The 14699-nt window shown below is 38.2% G+C and overlaps 1 protein-coding gene across 1 annotated transcript in view; it reads left to right on the forward strand.

Annotated features, from left to right (window-relative positions):
* ca10a (carbonic anhydrase Xa) overlaps positions 1 to 14699 on the forward strand; it is a 563638-nt gene that overhangs the window by 63276 nt on the left and 485663 nt on the right. The window lies entirely within an intron of this gene.

Consider the following 14699-nt stretch of genomic DNA (forward strand, 5'->3'; position numbering starts at 1 on the left):
GCAACAGATGTTTGCAATTGAAGCAATTTCAGTATTTCTTACTCAAAAATATCAGCGTCTGGCATCAATGAGAAAATCAAACAACAGCGCTTCTGGAAACATATTAATGCAAGGGAAAAGTAAAGTTTAAAAGTGAGTCCCTGTAGAGAAAACAGAATTGGATTTCTTTTTACATTCAGCGTGCATGGGCAGAAGCAGAGTGTGATTTGTTTCAGGGGGACTGGGCGGGGGGGGCAACCCCTCCACTGGTTTTTACATCCCTACTTCGGCTCAATGAATTTCATCCTTGGGGGGGCAACTAATGTAAATAACAGGCAGGTTATGACAGTTTTCTTCTACCTATATCCTACATTACTGGCACGTAACGGTACCTGACGTGAACTGTCAGCAGTCTCAGAAGTCGCAAACGTCCCCATGCACAGGGGCGCCATAAAGGGGGGGGTAAACGTGACAAATTCATGGGGCCCAGCATTTGTGTGTGTGTGTGTGTGTGTGTGTGTGTGTGTGGGGGGGGGGGGGGCATGGAACAGTGGAGGGGGTCCAGTGGCTGTAGGTTAGAAGATGTGAAAATTTTGTTTAAGATCCGCTGTGTAAGAGAAGAATAGAACCTGACAGTTGGATGTTGAAAGAATGCAAATTTTTACTTTCGTTTCGTGCTAGCAGTAGTTTAGTTTGTAATGGACCCCACCCCATATATATAACTGCTTCCCCCACCACTCCAAAAAAAACCCAACTCTGTTTTTTTTTTTTTGACAAATCAGACCCTGAGCAGAAAAATACAAAAATGGGGTGACTTATTGTACTTTTCTTACTTACTGTACAATTATGCCTGAGAGACAAAACTCTGGGCATAACAATAGAATAGAATAGCCTTTATTGTCATTGCACAGAAGTTGCAACGAAATTGCGGTGGGGCTACTCTGCACCACGTAATAATAAAACAACAGAACAAATAACAGTATATATATATATATATATATATATATATATATAAATAAATAAATAACAGTGTGATAAAAACGATAAAGACTAAAAATTTTAAAATACAGTGTGCAAAGTTAAGTGCAGTGTGCAGGTTGTACAGGTGTGGAAGTTGTGTCAGACTGTGCGTGGTAACAGACCTCATAAATGACCTTTTAGTGACCCTCACAACATACAGTTACAGAAAAAATTATTAGACCATCAAAAAATAATCAAAAACTACGGTTATTCAATCAAGTTCTAACTCCTGTGTGTGTCATGTAACTAAAACAGACAGAAAAGAAAACATGGACTGCCTAAAAGCACTGTTTTTGTCAGTACAACGCCATAGATATTGATATAAGAACTGAAGTGACTTTGGTTATTATCAAGAAAATGTAGAAAATAGCTGGATATCAGTTCTTAAATTAAACCATTATGAGCTATTTTTTGTTGTTATCATTATATTTGTCCAAACAAACATACCTTTAGTTGTACCAGGCATTAAAATGAACAAGAATTTGAAGAAACAAGAGTGGTCTAATAATTTTTTCTGTGACTGTAAATGAAGAAGCTGTATTCCTGAGAACATGTAGGTGTGTTTATTTGTGTGCTCAGAGTATAACCACTGTGACAAAATAAGGAAATGGCAACTTATTTTTCTATTTCATGGCTCCTTTCTTCACGATTTTCCATTTGCTCCCTTCATCCTGTCGACTGCTCACTCTCACTCCTTTTTTTAGAGGAAGGGCCAAGTTTGAGCATCGCAAACACAACTCAGAAACATTACAGAAAAACAAAGAAAACTTGTAGAGAACAGAATATGTCAATTAACCCTTAGGGGTCCACGGTCCCGACCACATGAGTTGATCACATGATATTTTCAACACGAAGTCGATCACAGACAATTGCATTTGAAGGTGCAGATTTAAAACACTCTCCCACTTTTTATTTGATGTTGATAGAGCAAATACAACCAAAGATATGATGGTTTGAAACCAGAGCAAACAAACTTGAATAAAAGTATTAAAATCAGGTGGGGGGGGCGGTATATTTCTGACCGTATCTTCATATTTTTTTGTCCTTTTTCAAAACAGAAAAAACTGGCTGAATCTGCAGATTATAATTCACAGACTCATTAACAATACAGGTAAGGGTGAGAACCAGGGTGTGAGAAAACCGGAGAAAATGGCTATGTAAAAATAGGCTTTTATGCCAGTTATTTGAGTATAGTCTTACTTTATTACAATTTTAATTTTCTATACCTAATATTTGGAACCAATATTCACTTTTAAAGTCTTTGAAGTGGTTTGTTAAGCATCTTTTTGTTATTTATGCAATATATTATATACATTTTTCAAATTGGATTTTATATTTTTTGTGTGTTTTTTGTTTTTTTATGCTGATATAGTAGGTTAAAGTGAAGAAAAAAAAATGGCAGATGAGATAGATGAAGTTGTGCTGAAAAAAAAAAAAAAATTCTTCACATTTCTTTATATACACTATATTGCCAAAAGTATTTACTCACCTGCCTTGACTCGCATATGAATTTCAGTGCCATCCCATTCCTAGTCTATGGGGTTCAATATGACGTGGGTCCACCCTTTGCAGCTATAACAGCTTCAACTCTTCTGGGAAGGCTGTCCACAAGGTTTAGGAGTGTGTTCATGGGAATTTTTGACCTTCGCTTGCGCTTCTTCCAGAAGCGCATTTGTGAGGTCACTCACTGATGTTGGACAGAAGGCCTGGCTCTTAGTCTCCACTCTAATTCATCCCAAAGGTGTTCTATGGGGTTGAGGTCAGGACTCTGTGCAGGCCAGTCCAGTTCATCCGCACCAGACTCTGTCATCCATGTCTTTATGGACCTTGCTTTGTGCACTGGTGCACAGTCATGTTGGAAGAGGAAGGGGCCAGCTCCAAACTGTTCCCACAAAGTTGGGAGCATGGAATTGTCCAAAATGTCTTGGTCTGCTGAAGCATTCCCAGTTCCTTTCACTGGAACTAAGGGGCCAAGCCCAGCTCCTGATAAACAACCCCACACCATAATCCCCCCTCCACCAAACTTTACACTTGGCACAATGCGGTCCGACAAGTATCGTTCTCCTGCTGACCGCCAAACCCAGACCCATCCATCAGATTGCCAGATGGAGAAGCGCAATTGGTCACTCCAGAGAACACACCTCCACTGCTCTAGAGTCCAGTGGCAGCGTGCTTTACACCACTGCATCGGCGCTTTGCATTGCACTTGGTGATGTATGGCTTGGATGCAGCTGCTCGGCCACGGAAACCCATTCCATGAAGCTCTCTGTGCACTGTTCTGGAGCTAATCTGAAGGCCACATGAAGTTTGGAGGTCTGTAGCCATTGACTCTGCAGAAGGTTGGCGACCTCTTCGCACTATGCGCCTCAGCATCCGCTGACCCCGCTCCGTCAGTTTACGTGGCCTACCACTTCGTGGCTGAGTTGCTGTCGTTCCCAAACACTTCCACTTTCTTATAATACAGCTGACAGTTGACTGTGGAATATTTAGGAGCCAGGAAATTTCACGACTGGATTTGTTGCACAGGTGGCATCCTATCACAGTTCCACGTTGGAATTCACTGAGCTCCTGAGAGCGACCCATTGTTTCACAAATGTTTGTAAAAGCAGTCTGCATGCCTAGGTGCTTGATTTTATACACCCGTGGCCATGGAAGTGACTGGAACACCTGATTCTGATTATTTGGATGGGTGAGCAAATACTTTTGGCAATATAGTGTAGTATATAAAGACAAAATCAGAAGTACTCAAAAAGGGCCAAAATAGGCTCAGACCCCTAAGGGTTAATAGCAAAGAAGAGGGGAAATGGAGTGGTTAGAGAGCAAAACAAAAGTGAAGACTAAATTGAAAAAGAACAATTAAAGAAAGCACTGGAGTCAAAAAAAGATCAATGGAAAAAGAAAAGAAGGAAAAGGGAAGAGTTGGACAGGGGGAAGTTGTTTGTCTATGCTGCAAATTAAGTTGCCAGAAAACTAATAAGGCACAGAAGGAAAAAAGTAAAAGGCAAATAATATGTAAAAGTGACAAAATAACAGAGAAAAGGACTATGAAAATGAAGAATGGAAGGAAACAGAGAGGGAGCAAAAAAAATGTAGTTGTGCAGAATATGATTCATAGTTCACACATTTTTACAGTTTCCAGTGAAAACTAAGTTATTCCAGGATTTTTTTCTCAAATCCAAGGATTTTATCTTCACACTAATGTACAATATTCATTTTTTAACCATTAAATTAGACTAAGTTGACAAGAGTCCTGGCTGTAGAAATGGCTGCATAAGCAGAAAATGTGACAGATTGACAGAAAGGCAAAATGCACATTGACATCAGGTGAAGTTACTGTGGTGAATGACAGAGTTTGGACGGAACTGACAAGAAGGAGTAGGATGTCAGTCCCAGCATGTCTCTGACAGAGTTTGACACTTTGGATAGATACCTGTCCAGACCTGGTTTGACATTCTAGTGAAAGTTGGAGATGATTTTCATTACACATTTTCAATTTGCCCAGTTTGAGAAAAGTACATACAGTATTGGATTTTTTTTTCTTGTACGTTTACCGGCGTTGCAGAGTTAGCGTATTGGTTTAGGGAAAAAATATATATATTGGATGTTCGAATCTTGGCTGCTCAGAATTTCCGGTAAAACCATACCGCTGCTCTTCTTTGAGGGATTATTTGACTAAATAATTATATATACTGTACATGCCATCAACTCTTTATGACTCTATGAACTACTCTTAAGCAATAGAAAGTATTTATTACCAAAACTTAACAGAATAGTGCTGCAACAACGAATCAATTAAATCGATTCTTAAGAGTTTGCACACAAATTCAGCAGTCAATTCGTTGGGTTTTGAGTAGGGGTGTAAAAAAAAAATAAAAAAAAAAAATTGGTTCTGCAATATATCACAATATTTAATTTCACAATACTGTATCAAGGGCTTTTCTAAACCGGGGAACGGGGTGCTGCACCCTCATACTTTCAGCTAGCTCCTCCTTACCGAAATTCCGATTTTTTTATTATTTTTTTTTTACCCCAAAGCTCACAGTTACGCTGCACACTTATAGTTACATGCAACACAGTATTTACACAACATGCAATCTTTCCAAAAACGATCTTTTTCCGGCGAAACTACCACAGGAACAACAGATGACAATGTGCCTGGTCATCAAAAACGATATGATTATTCCAAAACTATCGTAAACATAGTAGGTAGACCGTCTGACGGTTCAAAACGACACGAATTGGCATCTCTTCAGACCGCGGTGTCCTCTTACTAATTTTTTCTAGAAAAACCCCTGCTGTATCAATATTTAAAAAGTAATGTATTGATATTTTTAGGTATTTATTCAAATGCAGATATTGTGGAGGTTCATGTTTATTTTTCTTTTTTGTTTATATTTTATTTATTATTATTTAACACTCTTTTTAAATAATGTTAGTTCCTTTGTTGGGATTGCACAAAAATAATGTTATGATGTTAGTTTTGAACTCAGAATATGAACATTTGAACAGGATCTTAAACTGTAATGTCGGTAAAACATAATTTAAGTTTTAACACAGGGAAATTTTGTGACATAGCATTAGATCCTGTTGGGATCAAATAAAAATGTGTTTAGTATTTGTGCATATTTGTGGTGTAATTCAATTCTTCAAGAAAATAATCATGTATAAAAGAGAAACAAACCAAAAATAGCCTTTTTAACAGTATCATGATATATTGTGATATATCATATCGTGATCCTAGTATTGTGATTTGTATCTTATCAACCAATTCTTGGCAATACACACCCCTAGTCTTGAGCATGTTGGTATTGAGGTGTGCCCGTACGCTGTGTGATGTAACAGGAAAACACAGAGCAACATGGCTGAGGCTTCGGATGCCGGGTCAGATAATTAAAGCTAGGTTTAACATTATGTTCCCAGTAGTGCGCCGTTTATGTAGCAAAACTTGAATATGGAGAAAAAAATGGCTAAAATCCCATGGTGCAGTAAGTTTCAGGCCACTGGGAACATAATATGAACCTAGCTTAAGATAGCCTACATGTTGTGATTACTTGAGCCTGCTAGCTTGTTTGACACTATCGTCGTAATTATAATGTTTTCATCCGTCTACATTTATCAGCCCACCAGACAAACGTTACCTATCGTTGACTGAACACTAGTTTAACAGCCTACAACTGGAGCTGGGTGAAGATTATATCTTGCTAGTCTCTAGCCATAACAAGTCTAGGTAGTGGGCTAGTGCTCGCAAACTATAGCCAAAGCCATTGTGGGGATGTAATCAGATAAGCGACTAGAAATTAGCAAGTGTAATTAGCGACTTGTCTGCAGCCTATGTTACTTTGGGTTAAATACCATCTTTGAGAATTTAGTCTTGTGTGTTTATTCAATGAATCAATTAGTTTTTAAAATATCTACAGATTAATCGATTGTTAAAATTATCATTAGAGAAGTAAATTTGATGGAATGTGTATGCATGAGGAAGAGTCTTATGGTGTCAAAATGTGTAAATTGCTACAAAATAAAGCATTGCATGAAAGAAGTTTGTCTTTGTCAAAACACAGATAGCAAAAAGAAGAAGAATGCCAATTCCACCACTTAAAGATGCTCTTATTTCAGCCAAAAAAACAAAAACACTTGAATACACAAGAATTAATTATAACACAGGCCCCTCCTAGCGCCACCCTCTATTGTGAAAGACAAAGTACTCTTGACATTTTTGAGAAAATTGTGAACACAAATATTGGAAAGATTCTGGATTTTTTTCTTGTCTTTTGTAGATTATGAGTTCTTATTTGTCTCTAATGCATAATGTATCATAAAGTTTGTAATAGGTATGTTTTATATTTCCAAATAACACTGTTTTAGTGAATTATATGGCAATTGTAAAATCTATTTTGTATGAATTTAATTCCTTATTAAGTTCAGGGAAGATCATCTTGTAGGGTAAAACTGTACATACATTTTATCTTCCTTTGTGTAATTTTTCATTTTTATGCCAAGGGAATTTACATCTGTATTGCATTTATTTAGTGCCCCTGAGTTTGCATGCAATCATACTACCTCTAAGGTGTAATTTGTGCTGTCTCACTGCTTTAATATTCTCATAATAACACTAGATTGCAACATGCATTCATTTGCATTTCTTCTTGCACAGACTGAATGGAAACCTGATAATGAGTAATAGCCCTAACTTTGCTAACACTATTAAAATGTCTTTTCCATTTCTGCTAGGACAGATATCTTACCCATTATATCCTGCACTTACATTGATACCGAATTAAAGAACAACAGCTTCTACAAATGAGTCACTTTTACACTTAAATATCAGCTACAGCTGCTGTGAAAAGGTAGTGACTATGCCTGTCTTCTCACTGAGCTGTCATTCCATATGCTTTGACAATACAGTATGTTCTGTGTGCAGTTGAATGTATGATTCTGTGATTAAAAGGCTCCCCGGCTCTTGCAAACACAGGCTTTACAGTAACCAGGTTACTGCAGCACATGGAGATGCAAGAACCTGCCCCAGTTTTCTTCCTCCAAGGCACCTGGTTCCTTGTGTGAATGTAAACACAGCCTGGATGAACACCACAGGATATTTTATCACATACTGTATTTGCAGGTGTTAAATTACACCATGTTCTTTCGCAACTACCATGTGACAGGTGACGGACTGAAGGAAAACCCTGATAGGAGTGATGTTATCCAGGTTGAAAATGGTTCCATCCATAAAGCATAAAGGCTAAATGACGGGTTTAGTGAAAATGATGTGAATCATATTGTAACGCCGTGGCCTTCACTCACATTTTAACATCTATGGGATATTTTGGATGGAGGTATTGGACACCTCTCTCCACTGCTATTACCAAACCGCCAATCTTTTTCCAAGTATGGTGTCCATCCCTAAAATGGAGTTCAAAAACTTGAATCAACACCAAGAAGCACTGAGGTTGTTCTGGAGGCATACGGTGGACCAACAGTTTATTATAGCCCAGTTCAGACCTTACATTAACAGTATACTAAAGAGGCATTTTGGATAAATTGGAATCTTATTCACTTATTTCGAATTCAGAGGTCCGGGAGATATCAATGTGTCAGTTTAAGGACTTCTGGGCACCTTAGATCTATCTTTATTTAAGATCTTGCTGCACATACACCATATTCTACATCTTTAAACACAACTGAAAAGACCTTGAATATCTATTATAATTGCTTTGTAGATATTTTACTACCTGAATGGCTCTCCAGTACTTTTTTCTCTCATAATTCATAAATATATTTTATGTGCTAGCGCAGCATAGTGGTGCAAAGGTTACCACTGTCACCTCACAGGAAAAAGAGCCTGGACCCACCCTGAGGCCTTTCTGAGTAGAGTTTTCACATTCTCCTCATATCTTCATGGGTTCACCATCCAAAGACACGCACCATAATAGGTTATAGTTAAGACGAGGTTAACTCATTTTATTATTTTGTGTCTGCATTTTACCCATCTTAAGCACTTAAGACATTAAGAGTAATGAGCTGCCATTGAAGACAAGGACATATGCATTTGTTATTGCAAATATGTCTTTGTGTATATTTATATGAATGTGAATGTATATACAGATACTTTATCTTCATTCACTATTGTGAACATGGGTAATGGTATGTATATTTCTTATAAGTATATAGGGTTGTGGAAATATGTATATGGTTATTAAGTATAGATGGGTATATTTATGTGTCTTGCAATTCTTTATAAATCCACTTCAATTAAATAAAAGTCTTTAAAAAAAAAAAAAAAAAAAAAAAAGAAGGCAAGGACCACCATCTTCGTCAGTACTTGGGTCAAAGGCCCTGATAACAGAACTAAGGGCAAAGACACACTACCCCAATTTTCGGAGGTCGGACTTTGTCGAGCAGTCTGGCGAGGTTGGTGACATGAGTCTGTTTGGTGTGTTCCTTGCAATCAGCCACCATTAATGCTGTCGCCATTCTTTTCAGCTGATTCAACATTGTCATTCAGTCTGACCAATCGGATTGATAGAGGGATAGCCCTTGACTAGCAAATCAGTGAACGAGAAAACTGGAATCTTTCTTCTTCCACAAGAAGCAGCCCAAGAGCTCATTTCCGGTTTTTCGTTTTTTTGGGCCACAATACAGATTTGTGCTTCCTGCTGTTATGGAGACATTACGTTTCTTGGAAGCGCAGAACATACACTCAAGTCAGTAGTCGATTTGGTGTGTTCTTCGCACTTTTTGACCATGTCAGGGAGATGGAGCCAACTGATTAGTCAGGCTACCTTTTCTGGGGACAATTAGGAGTCGATTTGTTGTGTCTTTGCCTTAATCTGCAGTTACTGGTTTTTGATAGAATACAAAACCAGAGGACTCACATTAAATCTCAGGGGTCCCCAACTCCTGGTCCCCAGACCAGTACTGGTCCATGGATCATTTGGTACCGGGCCACAAAGAAAAAAAAAATTGTGGTTAATATTAAAGCAATTTTTCCTATTAGTCTTGGGAAGATTTTATTTTGAAAAGCGATTGTTTCCACCCTCGCCTCACAACCGCTCTTGACTCTGGTGCACCATTTCATGAATCAGTAGTAACACAAGCTAAAGAAATAAGCCAAAAACAAAATTCACAGCAGAACTTTTTAGGGAAGAAACGAGGAAATGATGAGGCTGCAGAAGGGTCGCAGACTGTCTGCAAACACAAAGCTGCATTTGTAAGGAAATATCAGGATTCCTGCCTCAGTTACAGGTTCATCGCAACAGGTGACACACAAGCGCCTCCAAACTGCTCCGGCACATCAGTCCATGTTTGAGACAACTTCAAACCTCTGTTCATTCTGGATTAAAGTCAAAGCAGAATATGCGGCTATCGCCACAAAAGCCCTGAAAGTCCTTCTTCCATTTCCAACCCCATATCTTTGTGTGGCTGGGTTTTCTGTGATGAAAGTTAACAAGACAAGAATCCAAAGTAGACTGGATATACGGAACACAATTGGAGTGTGTGTCTGCCATCACCCCCAGATGGGACCATCTAGTTGCAGGGAAACAAGTCCAGGGTTCTGACTTATTCTCCATTAGGGTGAGTTGATATTCTACTGTAGAATCATTGTAATTGCCTGATATAGAGTGTGTTTCAGATCACATGCTCTGAACTGAACAAGGTTTTTGTTATTGGAACCCCCGAACCTCTATCCGGTCTGTGGAAAATTTTCATGCATGAAACTGGTTTGGGGACCACTGTTAAGCATGCAAGGTTCAGAGAGAACAGGCAAACTTGGCCAGAAAACGCAGAACCTTCTAAGGCAGAAGAAGTACAAACCATTATGCCATCATGCCCACCCAGGTTAACGGGTCACTCTAATGCCACGTTTCCACTATGTGGAACCAGCTCGACTCGGTATTCCTGGAGAGCGTTTCCATTACAAGATACTACCAACTTTATACTACCTGGTCGTCATAGTGATGCAGCGCATTACTTCCGTGTCGTCTGCTCAGAGAGTTGCTGATAAAGTCGCTCGTTGCGTGTTGTCTCGTCTGGATTTTTACATCGGCCACCAAAGACTGAATCTCCTCGACTGACCGTGGTGTAGTTTTGGGCTGTTATCATGTAGATCAGGGGTGTCAAACTCATTTTAGTTCAGGGGCCACATTCAGCCCAATATGATCTGAAGTGGGCCGGACCAGAGAAATATCAACAGTGAAAAAAGTAAAATTACATTATGACAATGTTTACATCTACATTTCCTTAAAAATCTAAATCACATGAACAACTTGATATGTCTCAAGAAAAACAAGTGCAATTTTAACAATATTCTGCCTCAGTTTATTTATCAGTTTATCATTTACACATGTTCATTACAACTTACATTACAATTACAAATACACAAAACATTTAAAAACAGGCAGAATATTGTTAAAATTGCATGTACTTCTCTTAAGACATTTCAGGTTATGCACATTTTTTGTAAAAGGATAGTTTGTTAATAAAAATTTTCTTGTAATTTTCCTTTTTTTACACTTAAACAAAGATAAAATCTGCAGTTTTCATTATTTATAGGTTATTATGATAATATTTTACTGGTCTGACCCAATTGAGATCAGTTGTTCTGTATGTGGATCCTGAATTAAAATGATTTTTACACCATTGATTGTTAATATCTTCAGTGTAATTTATCTTACGGGCCGGATTGGACCCTTTGGCGCGCCGGATTTGGCCCCCGGGCCTTATTTTTGACACCTATGATGCAGATTAATGTACCGCTATATTTACTGTCAACTTCCGCATCTGTTTTTTGTAAAACGGCGGGTCACAGAGAAACCTGTCTGACCAATCAGTGGTCTGCAGTGTGTACACGTCACGTTTTAGTATCTTGTCCCCAGTCCTGGAACCTCGGCGGAGGTGATACCAAAAAAGTAGTACCGGGTACCAGATTCCAGGTCCTTTTTCGTAATGGAAACGCAAAAAAGGCCGAGCCGAGTTGAGTCGAGCCAATACCATGTAGTGGAAACGGGGCATAAATCCCCCATAGGTGTGAATGTGAGAGCGAATGGTTGTTTGTCTCTATATGGCAACACATCTGAGGTGTAGCCCACCTTTGCTTAATGTAAGCTATGATAGGCTCCAGCCCCTCACAATCCTCCAGATGATTAAGTAGTTAGAGAAAATAAATGAATGAATGGGTTTTGACAATCCAGTCATCTGTAAATGCAAGAGAGCCTATGAAAATAGAATGGTTAAGTTTACTCATTGACATTTAAGGTGCATTGACCGACTCACAAAGTCACCTCAACATCGAGTAACAGGCAAGAAAACCGTAAAAGTTTAGTAGTCTAGTGTCACATTGAATTTACCAGTCCACTAGTGAAGAGCTAAAAGCAGATGTAATATCTGATGGTTTCTTTCTGATACTTTTGCAAAGACATGTTACAAAAGCAGCCTGAAGAATCTGAATAGTTCCATGTTTTAGGCTATTTGAGCTTGTTCATTTGCATTTAGAGAGTGGGAGGTGAGATCCAATAACCAACGTACTAGTGACTGAAAAACTAGACACCTTACATTAGTCTATCCTAAAAATCTGCTACCTGTCTGCATCTTTTCTTGGCCAGACAGCCTTACTCTAAATAGCTAGCGTAGGAAAAAAAAAAAAAAAAAAAACGCTGTTATTGTTGGTGTCAGTTACAAGCTGCTGATGGATGCCAATCAACATCAGCATAATTCATAAAGGGGGCTTTGATGTGGCTGGCATAAGACTTAAAGAATAAAAGGGGATGTCACGTAACAGATAAACTGAAGATGAAGGCAAAGGACAAAAAGGTCCGGAGACGGCCTAAGATCCATTTTAATAACGACAAATTACATCCAGTACAGTCTGTTCTAGGTCGACTGAAAGAAAAAGAACACCAGCGCTTGTGTGTTTTGAATGTCTGCAGCTCGTGTCAAACTCTAGAAGGCATATTTGTACATTTTCTCATGCAGAACAATGCAAGCTTGTCTTTGCAGCACTATCGCTGTTTTTGACACTCACTTAAAGACTGTTGGCTACACTGCATTTCCACATCGTATATTTATAGTGTAGCTTTACCTCTAGCCTGCATCTTGTTATATACCATAAATTCTACTTCAGAGTTTTTAAATGCTTCTTCATTTAGGTGAAAGATCACATATACAACACACTCTAATGTCCTGTCATATGCAAAGGTGATTTTTTTTTTTTTTTCTGCTGCCTCACACACTATTTATTCCCTAAATTACCATCATATCTTATTGTACTCTACCTACACTGCCTGTCTAAAACAGCTCTGGGACCCTGTAAAATGGAAAATGGCGATCCATCAACACCCCACCCCACCTCTCACCTCCTGCGGCGTCTCGTCTGCATTTCCTTTCATAGATTGGAGGCATTTTATTTCTGCTGATGTCAGGAAGTGTTCTGTGAGAAATAGGACAGGGCTTGTTTTGCCACTTTGCTCTTCTTTCTCTTTCACCCTCTCCTGATGAACCACAGGAAGTGATTATGTCTCATCTGCATGTACCAGTTGCCTTTTGTTTTGCTTGTGATATCAGAATTCTGGAGCCTTCTTTTGCAACAAATGTAGACTCGTGTATCTCAGATCATCATTGCAATAAATAGATTTTTTTTTGTTCTATTATTACAGTTAATATACAGGATAAATGCATGAACAAAAATTTCAAGGAGTGATGGTTTGATCATTGCACCTTTGTAAATATTTGGGTGAAAGATAGCGTAGACAGAACAGGTTTTGATGTATTTATTTTTTTCCTGTTGTGTAAGTAACGGTTGGCTTCGCTCTCTCACCTGTCACCACATAACGCTGCTTAGTCATGAAGCTGTAACATCGATTTTTAATGCCTGGGATACATCTTTAGCCTCAATTTTCAACCCACAGGTACATGATATAAATAGATGTACATCCTTAGACATCGGAAATTGATGATGCGGGCCAGGTGATGTAGTTATGGAGCAAAAAAGGAGGAGGTGGTTGGGGTTTTAATGGCAGTGCACCAGAGTGTGATGACCTAAAAACAGGAGACTAGGATTTACATCTGTTTAATCTGGCAGTTTTCTCTGTTTGTGTTGACTTTTTCATCATAACCCTTACCCCGACCTCTTTTCTGTCTCTAATCAAGTTATTTATTTTGTTTATTTAACCAGGAAGTTCCATTGAGATTAGAAATCTCTTTTGCAAGGGAGGTGTGGCCAAGGTAGCAGCCATATAGCATCAAAACTACACTGTAAAAAATGACTGTACAATTAACACCAAAAAGTTGTAAAATAGCAACATAAAAAAAACTGTATGTGACAATACAATGCAAAGTTGTTTATTTGAAAAGATTTTTGTGTTAACGATTGAATCAAATATAGCTGTAGTTTTTAAAGTATGAGTATGTGATCAAAACCAGATTTGTATGTAGAAATGACATATTTCTATTGTTTTTAGAAAATAAAACTGTAAATTGAAATACAATGTGGTGCCGTTTAAATTGTAAGACCATAATGTTGAAATAACGGCATATTTGCTCATATATATAAAAGTTATAAAAAAGTAAACATTTAACATTTTAAACTTGTACATTAATGGGTTGGTAGAGTTGGTAGAGTGGCTCATCCTCGTCCAATAACCAAAGGGTTGGTGGTTGGAATCCTGGTTCTGACTGTCAAAGTGTCCATGGAAGACACTGAACCCTAAATTGCTCCCGGTCGGATCTGGTGGCTTTGGAAAGTGCTTTGGACACCATGAAGGTGTAGATATGTGCTAAATTAGTGCCGTCCATTTACCATTTAAATCCAGTGTTAAATCTACATGTTACTCCGTAAATATGTTTACAGTTGGATGTGTTTTTTACAGTATTGTTCTGGAAACCACAGCTGCCAGTTTTTTCTCGTTAAAAGCAGGATTTTTTTTACAGTGTATATAAAACACAAACACGATACACAACAACAAATAAACATTAGCCCCTTTTACGCAGTACTTCTGTTGTGGGAATATTTTGCCTTTATTTCGGAACAATGTCTGTGTAAATGGTGGGATCATTTGGCGATATGATATATCACGATATATACTGTTACGATATATACTATATATACTGTTAAAAAGGCAATTTTTAAAAAATGATTATTTCCTTGAAGAATTGAATTACACCAGAAATCTGCACAAATACTAAACATTTTAATTTGATCAGAACAG

The sequence above is a fragment of the Sphaeramia orbicularis genome, chromosome 19 (genome assembly GCF_902148855.1).
Source record: "Sphaeramia orbicularis chromosome 19, fSphaOr1.1, whole genome shotgun sequence".
Taxonomy (NCBI): Eukaryota; Metazoa; Chordata; class Actinopteri; order Kurtiformes; family Apogonidae; genus Sphaeramia; species Sphaeramia orbicularis.